This window comes from Muscardinus avellanarius (assembly GCF_963383645.1).
Source record: "Muscardinus avellanarius genome assembly, chromosome: 18".
In the NCBI taxonomy this organism is placed as follows: domain Eukaryota; kingdom Metazoa; phylum Chordata; class Mammalia; order Rodentia; family Gliridae; genus Muscardinus; species Muscardinus avellanarius.
The window spans coordinates 22,260,239-22,280,213 of NC_137804.1; positions in this window are offsets into that span (position 1 = coordinate 22,260,239).

Genomic DNA, 19,975 nt, shown 5'->3' on the forward strand with positions numbered 1-19,975 from the left:
TGAAAGACAATCAGAATATTGATTACTCTAGGCAATGCAGATTTGATCCTTGGGTGAAGCATATGTGACATTGAAGGGGACCTTGCTCTCTAATGCTACCAACTGTTTTTACTGTACTTTGCTTTGTAGTTACTCCACTGGCCCATTTCAAGGAAGCTTGATGAGAGCTCTTTGGTCTATACAAGAGCAGTGAGAACTAGGTGTCAATTAGGAAAACCCCTGAGATACATTTCCTTCAGGTATCTACTAGGAATCTTTAATTTGTTTTTGTTTTATGGGCACTTTAATCATGGATAGGATCACATTTTCTTCATGTTTGTTTTGGCCACTAGGAAGCTCAGATATAAATTTATAGTTCTCTAAAATGCACATAATTTATGCCACGTATTTTGCTCACTGACCTTACATTTAGTTCCACCTGACTTTTTCTTCCTTTGTTTTTTTCTCAGCCCCAGTTTCTTTACTCCTTGACTTTTATCGTGTGTACTCTATAAAGCACCTCGGAATTGTTTTGTGACCCTGAAACCCTCCTTGAACATGTAGTGTTCTCGCAGCTTGTACTGTCTTGTAGATACTATGATCGGAGACTGTGTTAGAATATGATTGTCTTTCCCACCGGACTGTACTCCATAGGAGCATAACCTATGGCTTACTCTGTGACGTCTGGCATGTAATAAGTAGTTCTAAAATGTTTGCTTGAGCAAATGAATACAAGGATGGAGGAATTCTTTGAAAATTATTGAAAATGTGCAAAAGTGACTTATAATGTAGTATTTGTTGTTGCACGTGACAGTCTGCTTTAAAATATTGTGATAATCTGTTATCAGGAGATAACGCTCTAAAAAAACAGGATGAAGTTTTCACATCATATTTTTCAATACTACCCACCAAGTCTTGTTCTGCAAAATGACTATCTGCCTGTAAACATGTTTGACGCTCTTGATTCATTGTGAACGCAAACATGCGGCTCATGAGGCGAGTCCCACTGAATCTGCTGTCAAGTTGAAGATCTTTTCTTCAGGTCACAAAGTCTTTAAGCTAAATGCATTCGTGTTTAAGTTAACACAAAAGGAGCAAATCTTTTCTATTGGAAAATTAGTTCCATTTACAGGGGTAGATAGATTACACCCAGACACTCCTGAGTGATATGAAAGCAAGAATTTCAGTAAGTCCTAACTAGTTATGAGATTTCTGAGCCCTGGAGACCAAACACAGGTTTCTACGGTCTTTTGTCTTTGTTCGTTGGTTGTTGTTGTTGTTGTTTTTACTTGGAATCTAACCCAGGGATATTCTACCTCTGAGCTATACCCCTAACACTTTTTTTTATTTTGTATTTTGAAACAGGGTCTCACTAATTTTCTGAAACTAGCTTCAAACCTGCAATCCTCTCTCAGCTTCCCAAGTGCAGAGATTACAGGCGTACACCACCATGTTTAGGTTCTCCAGTCTTAACACTAATAAGAGCTAATATCTTACATTTTTGTAGGACTTTATCACTCTCCAACTTTTGACAATGTACCTAATAATACACAACCTACTGCCATTTTGTGACAGACCCTCTGTGCCCAAAACTGGGATAAACAGTTTATAAGTATTTATCAGGAGAAAAAAAAATGGAAAATAACAATCTCTCCTTCTCTACCTGCAAAGAAGAGTAGATCCCAGAATCCCCCTTTTGCCTGACATCTCCTCTCAGGGCAGAACAATGGACAGAAAGGCCTGAGGAAGTTGCAGAGGGTGGCAGACTCAAACCAGGAGGCATGCTTGGGGAGCAAGAGGTTTCAACAAGAAAGGTCTGCCTTTTTAAGAAGAGAAGAAAGAGCCTGGGAAAGATGACAGCTGCTTTGGGGAAATAGAAATGTCTGAGTGTGACATTTAGAGACTTCTGCAGTGAGACGTGCAATGTAATGCCTCCCACGAAATCTGCAGTAGAAATGTGTGAGGCATCTCCATGCAGAAGCACAGTGAGGTGTGTGTGAGGAGCGTGAAGACTAAAACACGCCCTGGTTACGTACTTGATCTCTTTCCTTTCTGTCTACGTAAGATTCATTCCTGAAGGCCGGGTGTCAGCCAAGTGTGCATGGCCTGGTTTAGCAAACAAACGTCCCTGCAACGCAGCCACGCCATGGCCCATTTCGAGTGTCGGCCATGGAGGCTTTCACACTGGAACGGCGAGGTGGGCAGTCATGACAGGGACTGTCTAGCCCACAAAGCTCTGAGGACTTACTCTGACCCTTTACAGAAAGTTTTACTGACCCCTGCTCTCAATTCGTAATTAACAAACATAGTATCAGTCAGGTTAATGGTGTTGGAGAAATTTGGAGTCAGCAAGCTTAAGATATAGTTAGTCACTGTCACCTCGGCCAAGTTTTCCCAGCTGTCCAATGGGATGAATAATGTATACATCGGAGTTATCAGTAAGCTCAAATGTGAAATCATTTTTAAAACATGCTTTGTAATTCACAAATATTAGAGAAATGTCAAGTATTGCTGGTAATGACTTCAACATGGTTGCTTGGTGAGTAATAAATGCTGTTATTTTGTAGTACCCTGTTCCTTTATCTCTCTTTTCTTCTACTTTTTTCTGCTCCCACCCTACCCCATCTCCACATATATAAGCCCTTATGGATGCTCAAATCCCTTGTAGTAAACAGTGGTAGTATTTGCATATACTTTACGTAATCTTTAGATTACCTATAATACCTAATCTAATGAAAATAATTGTTATATTAAATTGTTTAAGAAATAATGACAAAAAAGTCCATACATGTTCAATGCAGACACAATTATTTTTTCCAAATATTTTGATTTATAGTTGCTTGAATCCAAGGATATGGAATCCAGGAATACTCAGGGTCAACTATCTGTCAATATCAATATAGATAGATCGAAGCTCTCTCCACCACAATATCCCTGGACAAGAAGGAATTGGACAAAGTACTCTACAAAGGTTTGTAAAGGATACTTTGTCTTCCTACTAGATTTGTAAGTACATCAGGTTTTTTTTTTTTTTGTCTTAAAAGTTCCTATCAAGAGTTTAGTTTGAAATGTACCTCTGTGACACTTTCCACTTCCATGAAACCCTTCAACTGTGACATTCTGTTCCCACATAGGGATTTCACAAGGGTAAAGAACACAGGTAAGGAGGCAAAATATAAGAGTTGTAAAGAAAGTGTTATCTTTAAAGAAAATTAAGCCCTTATAGTGATTTAATCATAAGAAGATCAAAGGCATTATCATCTTTCAATGAAGAGAGGATGTTCATAAAGTCAGTATATATATATGAAAAATATATAATCCTATATATAAAGTTAATATATATCTTATATATAAAAATTATATCCTTTATAGATAGTTATATATAGGATATGTATAACTGCATACATATCCTATATATAACTTTATAAATAAGATATATATATATATAATATATAATATATATACAGATAGATATCTTAACTTTCGGAGTTTAAGTTGTGGGGGTGTGAGACTAACAATGTGACAATGGCACTTGAAGGCAAACTCCTAAGTGCTTTTAGGGCAAGAATTTATCTCAGCCAAGCCACCTGCCATCGTGTCGTGAGTCTTGGATGCTCAGCTCATTCTTTCAGATTGACTGCCTTAAAATTCCATCACAAAGTACAATTTTATTGCATCAACAAAGTCTTTAATATGTCCCTATAAAAGATGATAGATCAGGTGAACAAGTAGACCAGCAATTGATCTACCTTCCTCCAAATGGCATTTAAGGGCTCACTTATTAAAGTTTTAGGATCACTAAAACAGCTCATTATACACCTTCACAAAACCATCTATCTTTCCTGTTGCCCATTTGCTCCATCTCCTTGTTGATTTGCCTTTGATGAAATTCATTTCAGTCAAGTTCATTCAAGTAAAGGTGAAGATAGACATTATGAATGGCACTATTTTGTCAGAGAGCTATTTTCATCTCACAACTGATACAGACTTCAGGTTACTAGCCCCCTAGCAGTCATCATTGCAAATATAATTCCCATGTTTTGTTTATTGGTTTTGGAAAAAAGAATATATTATTATATTATAGAGTTGTCCTGAACTATGTTAATAAATTTTCTTTTAAATGTTATTTACAGTATATAGCATACCTTTGAACTAAGACAATACAATTTTTTAAAGTACAATAAATCTGTCATATTACATATTTGTAATAACAAGGGTCGATTCATAATTCTTTCTTGTCTCTGAATTATCATTTCTTAGAGCATTTTTTGAATGTAGAGAAGCATTGTTTTATAAAACCTTCAACATCATCTTTTAGTGCAATGAATAGTGGTTTCCAAACATGGGTGCTCATCAGAATAATCTAATTGATCTACCTTCCTCCAAATGGCATTTAAGGGCTCACTTATTTAAGTTTTAGGATCACCAAAACAGCTCATTATACACCTCCACAAAACCATCCATCTTTCCTGTTGCCCATTTGCTCCTGAAAGATAGAACCATCTCCTTTAAGAACTCTTAAAGATTTGGGTTTCTAAATTCACTGGAACCAACTAAATCAAAATCTCTGGAGGGTTGAATCCCAGTCATTTTATTTTTAATACAGGCTCCAGAGGCCTCTTTTACAGCTAGTTCATCACGAGTCTGGGTATCATCACCAGTACGGGCACCTTGAAACATTAAGTGACACATTTTCATTCCAAAAGACCCACCCTGTACTATAGAAAAAAAATTCTTGATTAATTCATGGAAAAAGAGAACTCCAGAAGTAAGTTTAAAATGAGTACATGAAACATCTGTGGATGAAAATTTGTAACTATATTAAACTACACAAAAGGTAAAAGCAAGAGAGATTTCATGCTCTTGAATAGAAACATTTACTATGTAAAGATGTCAATTCTCCTCAAATGCAATTTCAAGTATTATTCTAAAACGTATACTTTTAAATGTCCATGAATATCTAAGTCAACTTTCAAAATTAAGAGCAAATGTGAGGGAAGGGGATGGCTCTGTCAACTCTTAAGATATGTAACCAAAAAAGCAGCAATTTAATTGAAAGTAATATGGTACTAGTACAAGAACAAAGATCAGAAAGTTGAGAGAGCCGGGCGTGGTGGCGCACGCTTGTAATCCCCGCGCTTGGGAGGCGGAGACAGGAGGATCGCGCAGGTTTGAGGCCAGCCGCGCTGGCGTAAGAGACCCTGTTTCAAAAATATAAAATAGGTCTGGAAGTGTAGCCCGGAGGTAGAAGGGCTTCCAGGAACCCCAGTACCACCAAAAAGAAAAAAAAGAAAGAAAGAAAAAAGAAAAAAAAAAGAAAGAAAGAAAGAAAGAAAGTTGAGAGAGAGAGAGAGAGAGAGAGAGAGAGAGAGAGAGAGAAATCTATCTATACAATCCAAATTCACAGAGAAAAGACAGCCTGTATACTAGATAGTGTTGAGACTGGTTCACTACCTGCCAGAATTATTTAACTGGATCCCAACTTGCGCCATGTGCCAGGCAAATGCCAGGTAGGTGAGAGGTCTAGACGTACCAACTACCAGGCCAACACTGATTAATTAAATTCTACCAAAATCAAGCCGGGCATGGTAGCGCACGCTTGTAATCCCCGCGCTTGGGAGGCAGAAACAGACAGGAGGATCGCGCAGGTTCGAAGCCAGCCCCGCGCGCTGGCTTAGGAGACCCTGTTTCCAAATAAAAATGTAAAAATAGGTCTGGGAGTGTAGCCCGGAGGTAGAAGGGCTTCCAGGAACCCCAGTACCACCAAATAATAATAATAATAATAATAATAATAATAATAATAATAAAATAAATTCTACCAAAATCAAGGGTATCAGTTCAAGAAAGAAAAGTATAGACAAAGTTAATAGACATATGGCCCAAAGAAAATACAGTTGCAAAATCTATAAATGTAAAGGATCTGATATATGGAACACTCCTTTGAGAAGAAAGGGGGAAGCTTTTACAAATGAACCCCCAATAGAAAAAAAAATGAGCAAAGGATACGAGTGAGCAATCATTAGAAAATAAAGCAGAGTCTGATAAATATATGAATAGAAGTTCAAACTAATTCGTAGAAAAGGCAAATTATAACTTTGAGGTGTGACTTCACGCCAGCACCATGAGATTGGTAAAAATTAGGAACCAGTGTACTGACAAGTGTTGGCAATGCATGGACACAGGAATCCCCGTGCAGGGCTCCGACAGAATGTACAACTCTGCTGTACAGTCATGCAGCTAACACACCCAAATTCAGTTTAGTCATGTCCTATGACCTGGCAAGACTGCCCCTGGGATTGTTCCAGAGAGATTTCCACGCAGGTCAATATGGGTGCATACATGAAAATAATTCTTACCAGTACAGCTTATGGTGGCAGCATATCGTAAGCAACACAGCTATGAGACACCAGGAGATGCTTAAGTGTTATGTGAAATCCAGCTCAGCAGTCAGAATCAACAGACAGAGATACACAAAGCCACACGGAAAGGTATTAAAAACACAGTGTGAAACAGAAAAGGAAGAAGAGAATGAAATCCATAGCACAATACTATACGTGTGAATTTAAAATTCATGATCAAAAACAATAGAACACATTGCATAATATTTACAAATAAAAGGATATACTCCAATCATTTGAAAGTGGTTGACTCAAGAAATAAGAAATGGGGCAGGAAATAGAAATAAGAACAAAGTAAGCCAGGAGGGTGTCAATTAGTGACAGAGTGTGTACTTAGCATGCCTGAGACCTTGGGTTCCATCCCCAGCACTGGGGTGGTGGGGGAGGATGGGGGGATGTAATGTATGGTGAGAAAAATAACAGAAGGAAAGAAGAAGACTTTGTTATATCAATAATAATAGTATGCTATGACGTTTAAAGTATGATTAAACAAATTCTCTGTGTCAGAGGATGAGAGGGAGAGTGAAAGAGAGCGCCTTTAAGCACCTGAGCTCCTTTGCACCTAACTCACTGTTAAACCTAAGCAATTTCACATAAAGGTAAATATTAGTTTTAGCAAATGCACATGACCAGTGAGACCACCCAGGAAATCCCTTCCACCTGACCACTGGACACAGCGTGAAGGCCCAGAGAGTTGCCCCACATTTTTTTTAAATTTTATTTGCCCAGCAGCCTGATTGCTGGATCCTTATCTTTCAACACTCTGTTTGTCTGTGAATAAATATATACATTATTCTTGTTCTTTTAATTCTGTAACCTCTTCAGAGCAGTTAAAAATTATGTTAAAAACTCATTAACTTTGACGAGATATTGATGATGCCAGCGGTTAATTACGAGCCAGCTGGTGTTATGGCAAGAATTAAAAAAGTTAGTGGAAGTTTGTTTAAAAAAAAAAAAAAAGACAGCCACGCTGCATGTATTTGGAGGATTGTTGAAACACTGTCATTCTTTGGTGACCTTATGACACAGGTCAATGAGAGATCTGTGGACCAACAGATCAGATCATATTCCTTACCTCATTACAGCGCCGGCATCTTCTAGGTTCTCCCTTGCTGCAGAAATAAAAAGTAAGGGCTAAAATTCCCATGCTTCGTGTGTTAATTGATTGCAAGCTGGGGTCAGGAAGACATTTTTCCCCAAGGAGTACTCCTCCACAATTTAGAAGCACTGCGGGGGCTCTAACAGGCCTAAAAAGCATTAGGCAGTGGTCATTGTCAAGTCCCAAACAAAAAAAAATGTAGGGGCTGGGATGTAGCTCAGTGGCAAAGCGCCTGCTTTGCAGGTGCAGCACTCCGGGTTCCATCACCAGTTCCAAAAAGACTAAAAAAGACCCCCTGAAAAAAAAAATAAGCCAAATAGAAAAATTTAATGCACTCTAGGCTTGTGCTCACAAGGGAAGTGTTAGAGGGTTGAGGGTCCCCTCCTTCTAAAGAGCAAGAGTTTTTTCATTAAGTCTGTCACCCAATAAAGTCTTTCGTAGCCAAAAGATTCGCATAAGAAGAGCGCAGTTACTAAGAAGGTTTTCTTTTCTCAGTTCCCATAAGGCTCTTTATTTTATAGACTTGCTCTCAACTTTAAAGGGGTTTCTTCTTTTCCTGAAAAACACTTGTCATTGACTGATGTTCAACATAAAAAGAGGTTCTCTTTGCTTCTGCAAATTAACACGTTCAGCCCCAGTCTCAGTAATCTCAACCTCCCTCGTTTCTGTGCAAACAAACCTTCCAAACTCATCTGAGAACATGTGCTTTTTCCTGTACCTTTTCCATATGGCTTTTCTCTCTGATGTTTCATTTTGAGGAACTGAGAGGAGGCGGGTTTGTATAGGAAACACCTTGAAAACTGAAGCTTAATGTATTGTAAATATTAATGAGTCTAGAACAATGGGACAAATACTAGACCCCCAAAATGCCTTTGTCTCCTTGACAGTCATAGAAATTATCTTATTCTGCTATAAAAGGCCTGTATAATACCCGAATCATTAAATACATTGAATCACAAACAATCTGTATCTAAACTCAGAAATGAAAACACCTAACTAGTTGGTTAGAGCGCCGAGCTGAATTCTTCCCAACTCTATTCTCACAATTAATTTTTCCTACTTTCTGATTTTTTTTACGAGCACATATTCTTTTTATACTAAGAAATAATAGTTCCCCTTTTAAAACTCTCTACTGGTAAAATTGAAAGAAGTACACAATCTCACCAAACCAGTGCTTGTGTCTTCCCTCCTTTTCTAGATGTACTGGGGGCTATTGCTAATATAGAAGCCATGCTTGACTGTGTCATGGGCTGGATTTCGGGAGGCTTACAATATAATCTTTCTGCCAAGGCTCCAATATCACATTTTTAGCTTACTGTTTGGGGTCTCATGTTTTTGCATTCCAACTCTTGACTCATTGTATGTGTGTACGCACACTTTGTTCCAGACTGTCTGTCAGAAGAACACATCTTTCTAAATGAAGAAAAGTGTTTCTGGTGAATGCCAAGATTATATGGGGAATCATAGTATGGAGCTGCTATTTCTTTGTTACTGTTGGTTAATTGCTTTAAAAGATAAAATTCAAGGGCAAGCACACCTCTAAAAAAAATCGTTTGTGGCACACACACACACACACACAAACACACACACCTCTTGTACCTTTCGAATGATCACAAACTGCCTTTTGCCAACTTTTCATCAAGGTGACAAATCTTGGCTCAGAAAAGAAATTTAGCGAGGTGTCAGCCCCATCAATAAGCTCTAAGGAAAAGTAATTCATTTTTAATGGAAATTCTGTTTACAAAATAGACTAGGTATATAACTAAACTCTAAGAGGAGATAACTCACTCTGGCAAATAGGCTGCATACCTAATAGAGTAAAATAAAAGTGAAGCAGAACACATTGTACTTAGGGAAATAGAGTACATGCAACATTTTACAGTTACTACAGCAGTAATTTTACATCCTACCAAAGCTTTCATGTTCAGCTTTGATTTAGAGTCAAGATGCAGGGGGGGGAAAAAGAGTTGAGAGAGATGGAAAAGGAATGGGGTAATGATATTAAGTAAATTTTGATGCTTATTTTTCAAAAATCTCTAGGCCAATGCAAAATCTGTTTAGTCCCTAGAATTTATTGTATCTTTGCTCATGTCTCACCTCCACTGATCTAGCTAATAACCCTTAATAAATGTCGACATCATTCCCATTACAGATATCATTAAGACATTTTCTAATTTTGTTTGTTTCTATAATTTGCTTTTCATGATTATTCTATGGGGAAGTGGGGTACAATAGCTCTGTTCCCAACTGGCTGATGAAAATAACTGAGGCACAAGCTCTGCGTCCTGCCTAAAATGATTGAAATAATCCTCCCAGCAACCCCGGGTACTCATCACCCTCGTTGACCAAGAGAAGGAAAAGATATCAACACCATTTGGCCCAGAGAACAAAGATCTCCTTAGATGTACTCAGTTTCTACTGCAGGCTTAGACACAAAAGATATAAACACAGTCCTTGGAAATACAGAAAGAGAAGCCCAAGCCTTATTAATTTACTCTAATTTGTGAGGCTAGACTAGCAAAAAGAGGCACATACAGGATAACCAGTGGATATAGTTGAGACCACTGAAAATGTTTGAAAAAATATTCCAAAGCTCTAAATAGCAATCAAAACCAGAAAGAAATAAAAGACAATGACAGATAGGAATTTGAGGAAGGAAGATACTGAAATGAAAATATATGGTGCTGGAAATAATACAGGTGTGGGTTTATGACCCACTGGGGTTGTTTATGTCCCAGCTCCTAGTTCCTGACATGTGACTGATGCTTGATAACTTCTGATCAAAGATGAAATGTATAAAAGCCCTCAGTGAATCTAGGCTTAGCAGAGAAGCAAATAAAAAGATAATTGTTTCAATGCCACGTAATCGTGATATTAATGGCCAACATTTTTTAGCAATCACTAGGCTTGAGATTTGTATACATATTAATTCATTAAATATTCGCAGTGATTGTATGGGATAGGACTTATTAAGAGCCTCACCATACAGATGAGTAAATGGAGACACAAAATCCCACAGATAACATGCCACAAATTGGAACAGGAATCCAACACTGGTTGTATAACACTGTATCAACTGGTATCACTTGGTATGACAACATTCTCTGCTGCAGTGGGAAGACACCATGTTCAATCATACCTACTGGTGGATTGCAAAACTAGCCATGATACTTTGTTCTCCATGTCTCCATAATCTTTGCGTTTGACTTCCTTTTTTTCTCAGCAAGTGAATTCACCCTGTGAATCTAGGTTGGCCTTGTGACTTGCTTCGACCAATAAAATATGGTTAAGAGTAACAAAAGTTTCAGCTCCATGACTAGGACTCCAGAGCCCTTGCTTCTGTCCATTTTCTTGGGACTCTGCCATCAGCATGTGCACAAGCCCAGGAGAGCCTGCTGGATCATCATCACATGGAACCCAGTTGAGTTGGCTGATTAATTCCAGCTGAGGCCTAGTGGTGTGAGAGAATCTATCCAAGATCAGCAAAGCCTGCTAGCTGACCAGCAGCTGATGGCAGATACATAAAGGAGTACAGCTGAGATTAGAACTACCCAGCTGAGCCCAGCCTAAACTGCCAACTCATGGAATCAGGAGCTAAATAGTTATTGTTTAAAGTCATTGTTTTAATGTGGCCTATTAGAAATAACTAAGTGATACAGCCACCATATCCAAACCTGCTAGGATCATGCTCAACTTTTTTTTTTAAATGTGTAAATGATCTGAAAGGGAAAACGCACCTATGAACTGCCAAGACCAAAATAGTTTTGGAAGACCAATATGGCAAACTGTTGGCGCCCAGTGGTGAGACTCTCTCAAGGATATTACCAAAATCAATTGAATTAAGGAACTTCAAATACCACGTTTGTTTATGTGGCAGACTGCTTCTAAAATGATCCCCAATGACTCCCAACTTCCCCTCAGGGGCTCCAAAGGCTACAGTGAGCTGGGTCTGCTGCTTCATCAGAAGTTTCAGTGAAGGAATGGGCAGCTCTCTGTTCGGCATGACTATTGGTTGGACCCAGTTCCTCAGATGCTATTGGCCAGAGGCTGCCCTTAGATCTTTGCCATGTAGACTCTCCTTGGAAAGCTCACAGTTGATAATTTGGCTCTTAAAAGCAAGCACATGAAAAGAGAGACAGAGACAGTACTTAGGAGGCTGAGATAGGAGGATCACAGGTTCAAGGCCAGCCTTGGGAACCTAGCAAGAGCCTTGGCAACTTAGCAAGACCCTGTTTAAAAATAAAAAAGGGCTGGGAGTATAGCTCAGAGGTAGAAAGCCCCTGGTTCCTGGTTTCAATTCCCAGAACAAAAAAGAAAGAAAGAAGGAAGGAAGGAAGGGAGAGACAGAGATGGGGTTACAGTATTTTATAATCTAATCTTATTTTTAACATTTCATCACTTTTGCCATATTCTACTCATTAAAAGCACTAGGCACTGCCCAGGCATAACAGGAGGAAATCCCACAAAGGCTTATGAGTACTGGGATTTGGAGAACATTGGGAACCACTTTAGAAGCAGCCAACCACGTAACTAAATTCTAGAAAATCATAAGATATGAGTTTTGTAAACAGGGACTTATTAATCATATCTCAAAATGCTAGACCTCAGGATCCCTCTCTTAAAACCCAAAGGAGGCAATTTTTTTTTTTTTTACAAATCACACAGTGATCTTATGGTCCCCACAGTATAACAAAAGGTGAGACTATAAATAAGCTTTGAAAGGTTTAGGAAAAACTATAATGGAATATTAAGGGAGGGTGAGGAACGTGTGCAGTCTATCCCTAATGTTTTCAGAGTAACGTCAAGAAAGACAACCTCAGTTCCCTACAAAACATCCCTCAGAGGCAGGCGAGATGGACCATTGGCCTAATGCGTTGTGGCATTTCTTATATACTTATGCATAACACTATGTGGGAATGCAATAAAAATTTAAACAAGGTACTAGAGTTCAACAACATAAGAAGATGCAGTCTTTGAAAAATGGAGACATGACATTCCTACGCAGTCTCTGAAGCAGCCAGAGTGCCAGTGTGCTTTTCTGTTAGCTCCACCCACAGGAGCTCATCTAAACCATAGGTTTAAAAAAATAAAACATGTCTTAGTTTATCACAGAATTAAGGGCAAGAAAACAGGATTTTGTAGGTATTTCTGTTAGAGAAAAGAGGGAAATGTCTGACTCCACATGGCAGGGCTCTCTCTCATACCTACATTATGTTCAAGTGTTTAAAACAGCAAAACCATCTATTTTGCCCGCAGGCGATGTCTAAGTAGATATTTTAGGCATATACTTGGAGCTTGGGAGAATTTGTTTCCCTTTAAGTTTATAAAGAGAAGAAAAAGGATGAGTGTATTGAAGGCTTATTCTTTACAGGACACACAGTAGGGCAAATAAATATTCATTGCAAATAAATGTCCATTCAATTAAGTGCAGTAGCACTTAATTAGAAGATAAACATCCCTCAGTGAAAAGAAGGAATTTAAAAGTTTCCACATAAGCAAAGTCATGCATTTTGACATCGGAAGAGCAGTAGTTTCTGTCAATCAACCTGAATTCTCTGTAAGCCTTAAACATATAAGTCACATTGAGAGGGTTATGCATTTCACAAGTGGATTTATATATAAATACTTTTGCTGGCTCCAGTTCAACACAACAAAAGAAGTCAAACATTAGTCTGTATTTGTATTTCTTTGCTGAAGTGTTTTGACATAAACGGCACACAATCCTAGCTGAAAAGCAGCAGGCAGTTTGGAACTAACTGCTCCTCACGCTTGCATTCTTTGTGATATGAATTTTTTTCTACTTGGAAAATTAGACAGCTTATGAGTAAAAAGTTTAGTTGAACCCAAGAGAAGAAATTTTAAAAGCAGCATAACATTTCGAAAAACTTGCAGTCTCACACATAATTCAGTTTCTACTTCTTAAAATTCCTGTAAGTATCAAATGCCCTAATTCCAGTTGCACAATTTCTATCATTTGAAGACAGGAATATAATTTTATATATATATATATATATATATATATATATATATATATATATATGTCTTATAGAATACCTTTTAACCAATTTAGTTTTTTAACCAATTCAGTGTTTTCTTGAACAATTCAGTTTCCTCAATGCCAGAGATGAAAGTTTTTAGTTAAAAGTTCTAAATATCCAAATTATGTTGCAAACACTATTGGACATATTTATGAAAAGTATTTTTAAAATTTGTATACTTATGTATGCCTCCATGGAGTTACAAATATATCTCTGGAGATGATCTGTGTTAATCAATTATTGCCATGATAATGCCGAATAAGGAAACCATCCTAAAACTCACCAACTCAGAGACACAATCATTGGTTCTCACACTCACCAGCAATGGCTAGAGGAAGTGTGTTGTCTTCCTTAAAGATCACCAATGTGCAAAAAGGCAAACCTAACCCCAGAAGCACAAGCAAAATCTGATACCTCTGATACCAAAAGCCCCAGATGCTCAAGTTCTTCATATAAAACAACATAGTATTTGCATATAACTTATGCATCTCATTCCATATGCTTTTAAATCATCTCTACATTACTTACAAAATTCATAACACAGTGTAAATGCTATGTGAATGGTCGCTGTACTGTATTATTTATGAAATAATGATATGGAAGAAGTCTGTACATATTCAGGAAAGATGCAACTTCTCTTGAATATTTTCTATCTGTATTTCATTTGAATCCACAAACGGGGAACCTCTGGATATGTACAGTCAACTATACCAACATCCCTTTGACTAGAGCATGATAAAGTCCAAAGTCCATTTTGCCATAATGAAATCATCATGATAAGTTAGTCCTCTATACTACCATTACTGAGTATTATTACTAACCTTAACTAGTCCATGGAAGAGTTCTGCTTTCCATGTATAATTTTATTGTTATATTTTAAAACTAAGAACTGAGATGGCATATTTTGTCAAAAAACATCTTTGTACTTTATACAAAAGTCAATCTATGGTTTAAACATACCCATGGAGGCTAGGTTTGATGGTACATGCCTCTAATCTTAGTACTTGGGAGGATGAGACTGGAGGATTATAGGTTTGAGGTCGGCCTCAGCAAGTTAATGAGACTCTCAACAACTTAGCAAGCCCCTGCTTTAAAATAAAAAATAAAAATAAAAAGATCTGGGAATATAGCTCAGAGGTAGAATGCCCTTGGATTCAATCTCTAGCACCAAAAAATTAAAATGCCCATGGCTAAGAGTTTCACACCAAATATAAATATATGAATATACAAATAAGCACATACAGATATGGATTATTTAGAATTTCATTTAGACTTAGATTTATAACACATTTACTATTTTCTTTCTTCTCTAAATAATTTACTTAGAAGTCAACAGGGATGTACCCTATTAAGAAACTCATTAAGTTCTTAAAAATAGCAAGTTACCCCAAGGAGAGTACATTTTAAACAAGATGAAAATGAAAAACAAAGCAATGCTATAATATAAACTGTATTTTGTTTAAAAATAATAAATATGAAGCCAGGTGTGGTGGCACACATTTTTAATCCCAGTACTTGTGAGGCTAAGACCTGAGGATCACAGGTTTGCTGCCAGCCTCAGCTACTTAGCGAGGCCCTCTGCAACTTAGAGACCCTGTTTCAAAATAAAGAATAAAAAATAGGGCTGAAGGTATACCTCAGAGGTAGAATGCCCCTGGGTTTCATCCCCAGTTCCACAAAAAATAAAAAATAAAAGTAATAAATTTGATATTTTAGACCCCTCTCCCCCCAAGACAGAGCAGCAACTTCAACTTCTTCTGTCAGTTTGATACTTTACATGCCAACCCTAAAGCAAAATGGCCCAATACATGGACATTCCCCAAGATCCTGGTTTGGCCAAACTCCAATTATCCGATTAGCTGGTCCAGATTATACTAGTTTCTAAAACAAATGCATGTGTGACAAAGCAAACTTGCTTTCTCTAGAACAAGTTATTAAAAAATATCTTTCTATCTATCACAGTATCTGTTCTCCAATGGAGTACTAAGAGTAGTAACAAAACCATTCAGTTTCAGTTACTCCATAGAAACACTCTCACAATTGGTTTGGGCTGTGATGCTTCTTCTTCATAGTTTAGTATGGGTTTTTGTCTCTCATCAGCTATAGCCATTTAGTCTCTTGTAGACTATACTACACAAGTAATTTCATTTATGTACATTTTTTTCTGTTTGACCATAACTTAACTACAGGTTTCCTCGGGTCAAGGACGGTTCTCTGTGCATCCCTGAAAACACTTTGCACCATGCTGTGTATTTAGAAAGCTTTGATAAATCTGCCCAAATGAATTGAATCATTGGATTCCACCTTTTATAAGTCCATTGGCTTAAAAGAGTATTTGCTAATCTCTTGGGGAAGATGATGATTGTTGTTGACAGCAACAGGTAAATTATGAAAAATGGGGCAAATCACCGGAATGAGAGACCAAACTAGGAGACAAATGTACTTGGGCTCCAACCAAAATGGCCAAGAGAAACTACATTGGCTTCATGAGAAATGACTGGAGCTGGATTTCATCTCCTGTCTTAGAAGAGAATATTTTATTTCCACAAGCATGCATCAGCTGGGGCATGGGAGAGAGACAAGGCCCCGGTGACACACTGGACTCAAGAAAAATGTCATCTATGTGGCGAACAAAAGTTACAAATGTCACAAAGCTTACAAGATATCATGTGAGCTATCTAGAACACAAATCTCATACATAAAATCGGCTAACTTGTTTAAGTAATGACACATTCAAGGGTTCAAATAATTCTCACTCGATCAGCTAAACTCTATTAAGACCTCACTTCTACTTTTAGGAAATAGCTTCAGGAAATTCCTAGAGAAATGGAAACTATGATATGACTTTTTAGCAATAACCTACTTAAAGAGTGTTTCTGGCTTATTTTCAGAAGTTCAAAAATAATTTTTCTAAAAACTCACAGAGATACATATCAACATGTATGAATTTTGTTTTAATTTTATTAAAGCACACACGGATAAATACTCAATGTGACAATATAAGATAATCATTCCACTTCTTAACAGCAAATGATTGCAATTTACCGTTAGGGTCTTCCTTTCCATTTAAGTTCCTTGACCAGCAAGCAAGCAGAACACCATGTTCCTACACAGTCATCCAACTCAGGTTTTCTTCAACCGTGCTCATGCTCACCAGTACCCACTTGCCAATTAGGTAAGCATTTGCCCTTGATCAAAGGATTGCCTCCCTCACTGGCAAAGGAGTAAAATGTTTAAACTTTATATTATGGAAGATTTTTAACATATATAAAACAATCATGAGCCATTACCATAGGGCAAGAAGTTTCTAACAAGATCTCACTGATCTCAAAGTCTTAACTAATAGAACTACAAATTAATCCTTAATGCAGCAGCATCCTGGTCTCAATTCACATTCCCAGTTTTGTCATTTATTAGAATTCCATGGGGAAGAAGAACAAAAAATGTGCTGACTCCTTCTCTACCCCATTTTTAGATATTTCTGTCCATATCGTTTCTCACCTACCCTTAATCTCTCTTAACCCTCTGAAGAATATGAGAAAATAAGAAAGAGCTCAGTCATTCTTTCACAAGCTATTCATGGTTATGTGCCAGAAACTAAAATAGATGTTGGAGATTCTATCCAGAATTTGAACATGATTTACAACACATATGAAGATAATAGGCTAATGAGGGTAACAAAATAGACAATTCCAAAAAACATTTGGTAAGTTCTAAATATGGACATACTACCAGAATAGAGAGGAGAATTCCTCCCAGGGGTTAGGTGGTTAGAGATTATTTGAAAGAAGGAATATCTAGGCAAAGTCTTAAAGAATAATTAGATATTAACCAGGTGGAATTATATGAAGAAAATATTCAACACAGAGAGAATAGTATACACAAAAGCCCAGACGTAGGAGAGCCTAATACTTTGGAGAGCGAGCATCAAAATGTAGAACTAGAGAGAAAACAGGATTAAAAGCTACTTCGATTAAATGAGGGGAAAGACCTGTAAAATAATGGAAGGGGATTGGAGAAGGCAAGCAGGGAGGGGAAAATGAGGCTTGACAAAGGGAATAGGTCACACAGTGTTACGTCCATATGTGAGGAGATCACTATCGACCTCACTAACATGCATGAGGAGGAAGGGGAGAGCAGAGGGGACTGTGGAGGGAAATACACCAAGAGATGTGTGCCTGTGCAAACGCATCACTTTGAATCTCACCATGATGTATAATTACACCATTCAAGTATTAAAAAGAGAAAAAAAATTAAAAATTCAGTATGATTGGAGCATAGATTCAGCCTAGAGAAAAGCGATTTAAGGAAAAAATAAAGGAATATATGAGGTGGGAATGATTACCAGGGACTAGTGTTTGCAGCACCTTTTTGTTGAGTGAAGGGATTGGGGGTTCTATGTTGAGGGTGATGCAGATCATTGATGGAGATCATGGAGTGACCAGACTTGATTTTTATTTTCTTTTCATTGGTGCATTATAGTCCTACATCTTAATGAGGTACGGGATGGTCGAGGCATACATGCACACGACAATCATTTAGCCCTCTTTTAGTGATTGATCATTTTGCCGCAAGGGAAGACTAGACTGCAAGAAGGAGGGAGAAGGGGGACAAGGAAAGAAGAGAGACTTGCTTGTGGCTGTAGCAGTACAGTGGGTGGGAGGTGATGGTGGCTTTCTGCAGAGATGGAAAGAAGTAAAAGGATTCCAGGAGTGCTGTGGAAGAGGAAGACAAAAGGGTTCATTGAATGGTTGGTTTTGGAAGGAGAAAGAGAAGTCATTGTAGTGCCAGGTTCGGGCTGGACCAGTGGGGTAGATGGTGATGCCATTTGCTGACATGAAGATACCAGGTTGGGTCTAGAGTTACTGGAGTATGAATATGCCCTGATGCTGAATTGGGCTTTGAATGAACAAGATTAGATTTGATGAGTGCAGATCATAGGAAACATCATGGAAAGCCAATGGTGATTTGCTCTACCAACTCAATATGTCACTTGATTTCCACATTTGCCCCTTTAGCACAGGACACCAACCTGGTGAAGGAGAAAAGATATGGGTTAGGAATCAGAAGACTGATTCTAGTCCATGATATGCCACCCGGAAGCTGTGCCATCCTGAGCAAATCCCTTTCAGTCTCTGGGTTCCATTATCTGCAGAATAACAAGATTAAAATTAGTCCCAACTTCCTATTGTTATGGTTCAAGATAATCTTATTTCCTTACCATTAAATTTTACTCTTTGAAAATAAATAATTAGCAAAACAAGAACTATACAGACAATGAAATTCCCTTCTTTTGTCTTTGATATTTTTTATTGGGAAAAATACATACATATACATATGTATACATGTACATGTATACATATATACATGTATACATATATAACCTGAGATATATATATATATATATGTATATATCTCAGGTTATTATGAAGGTATATTTTGGGGTTATACTACAAGATATTTGAAGGTTAATTTACTTTTCCCTGATGTCTAGCATAGGTACCCATTTATTTTTAAGATCCCGTGTAACATAGTACCTAAAATTTAAGTACCCCAATTTTTTTATGTCAGAAAACATCAATAAGCATTTGACTTCAAAATTATCTTACCATTTATTTTATAGCATGATTTTGGATTACAAAAAGAGAAGAAAAGGGGAAAAGCCATTTCCAACTTGCTTCATTATTCCTTCTGGAAGAACTATATTGCAGGTCTCATTTCTTGATGGTAATTTCCTTTGTTATCATGGGTCCCTTGCAGGAAATATAGCTCAAATAGCTTCAGAGACTGCTTTCTTCCACTATTACATGGCCTTCAGTAGTAACACAATTCAATAGAGAATGAAATCAAAGCAAACTTTCTCTCACATCTCATTTATACACCAGGCCTACATGATTTCTAGAATTGGCTGGTCTACTACCACCTCTCACATGTTGGACAGTGTCTGTCACATGATAATAACAAAATCTACCATTTACTGAGCCCTTGGTAATGCCAGGCACTGTATAAGGAACTTAGCATGCATATTGCAATTCATTTTTATTTCAACTCTGTGAGGTAGATTTTATCAACCCCATTGTACAGATGAAGAAATAAGACTCAGAGAGTAACTTGCTAAAGTGGTAGAGCCTGAGGCTCAAATAGAAGCCAACGCATGTTAGCCTGGACCCTACTAACTAATATGCATGGTTTCCATATCAACACTCAATGGCTGTTATTGTTCAAAGGATGGTTAGATGCATAGATGCTGTCATATTCTGCCCCAGATCAGCCCATCTCAGCTACTCAGCTTGGTAGTGTCCAGTGCAGTCCAGTGACTACTGATAGCTTAAAAGTGCTTCCTGTCTTTGCTTGACACAGCCTCAAATGATGTGTTAGGAGCAGTAAGGTCTCTGCACTCCCTTCTACATTGTAGAGAAGGAGGAAGACAGCAAACAAGAAAGCCCACAAATGGACAAAGG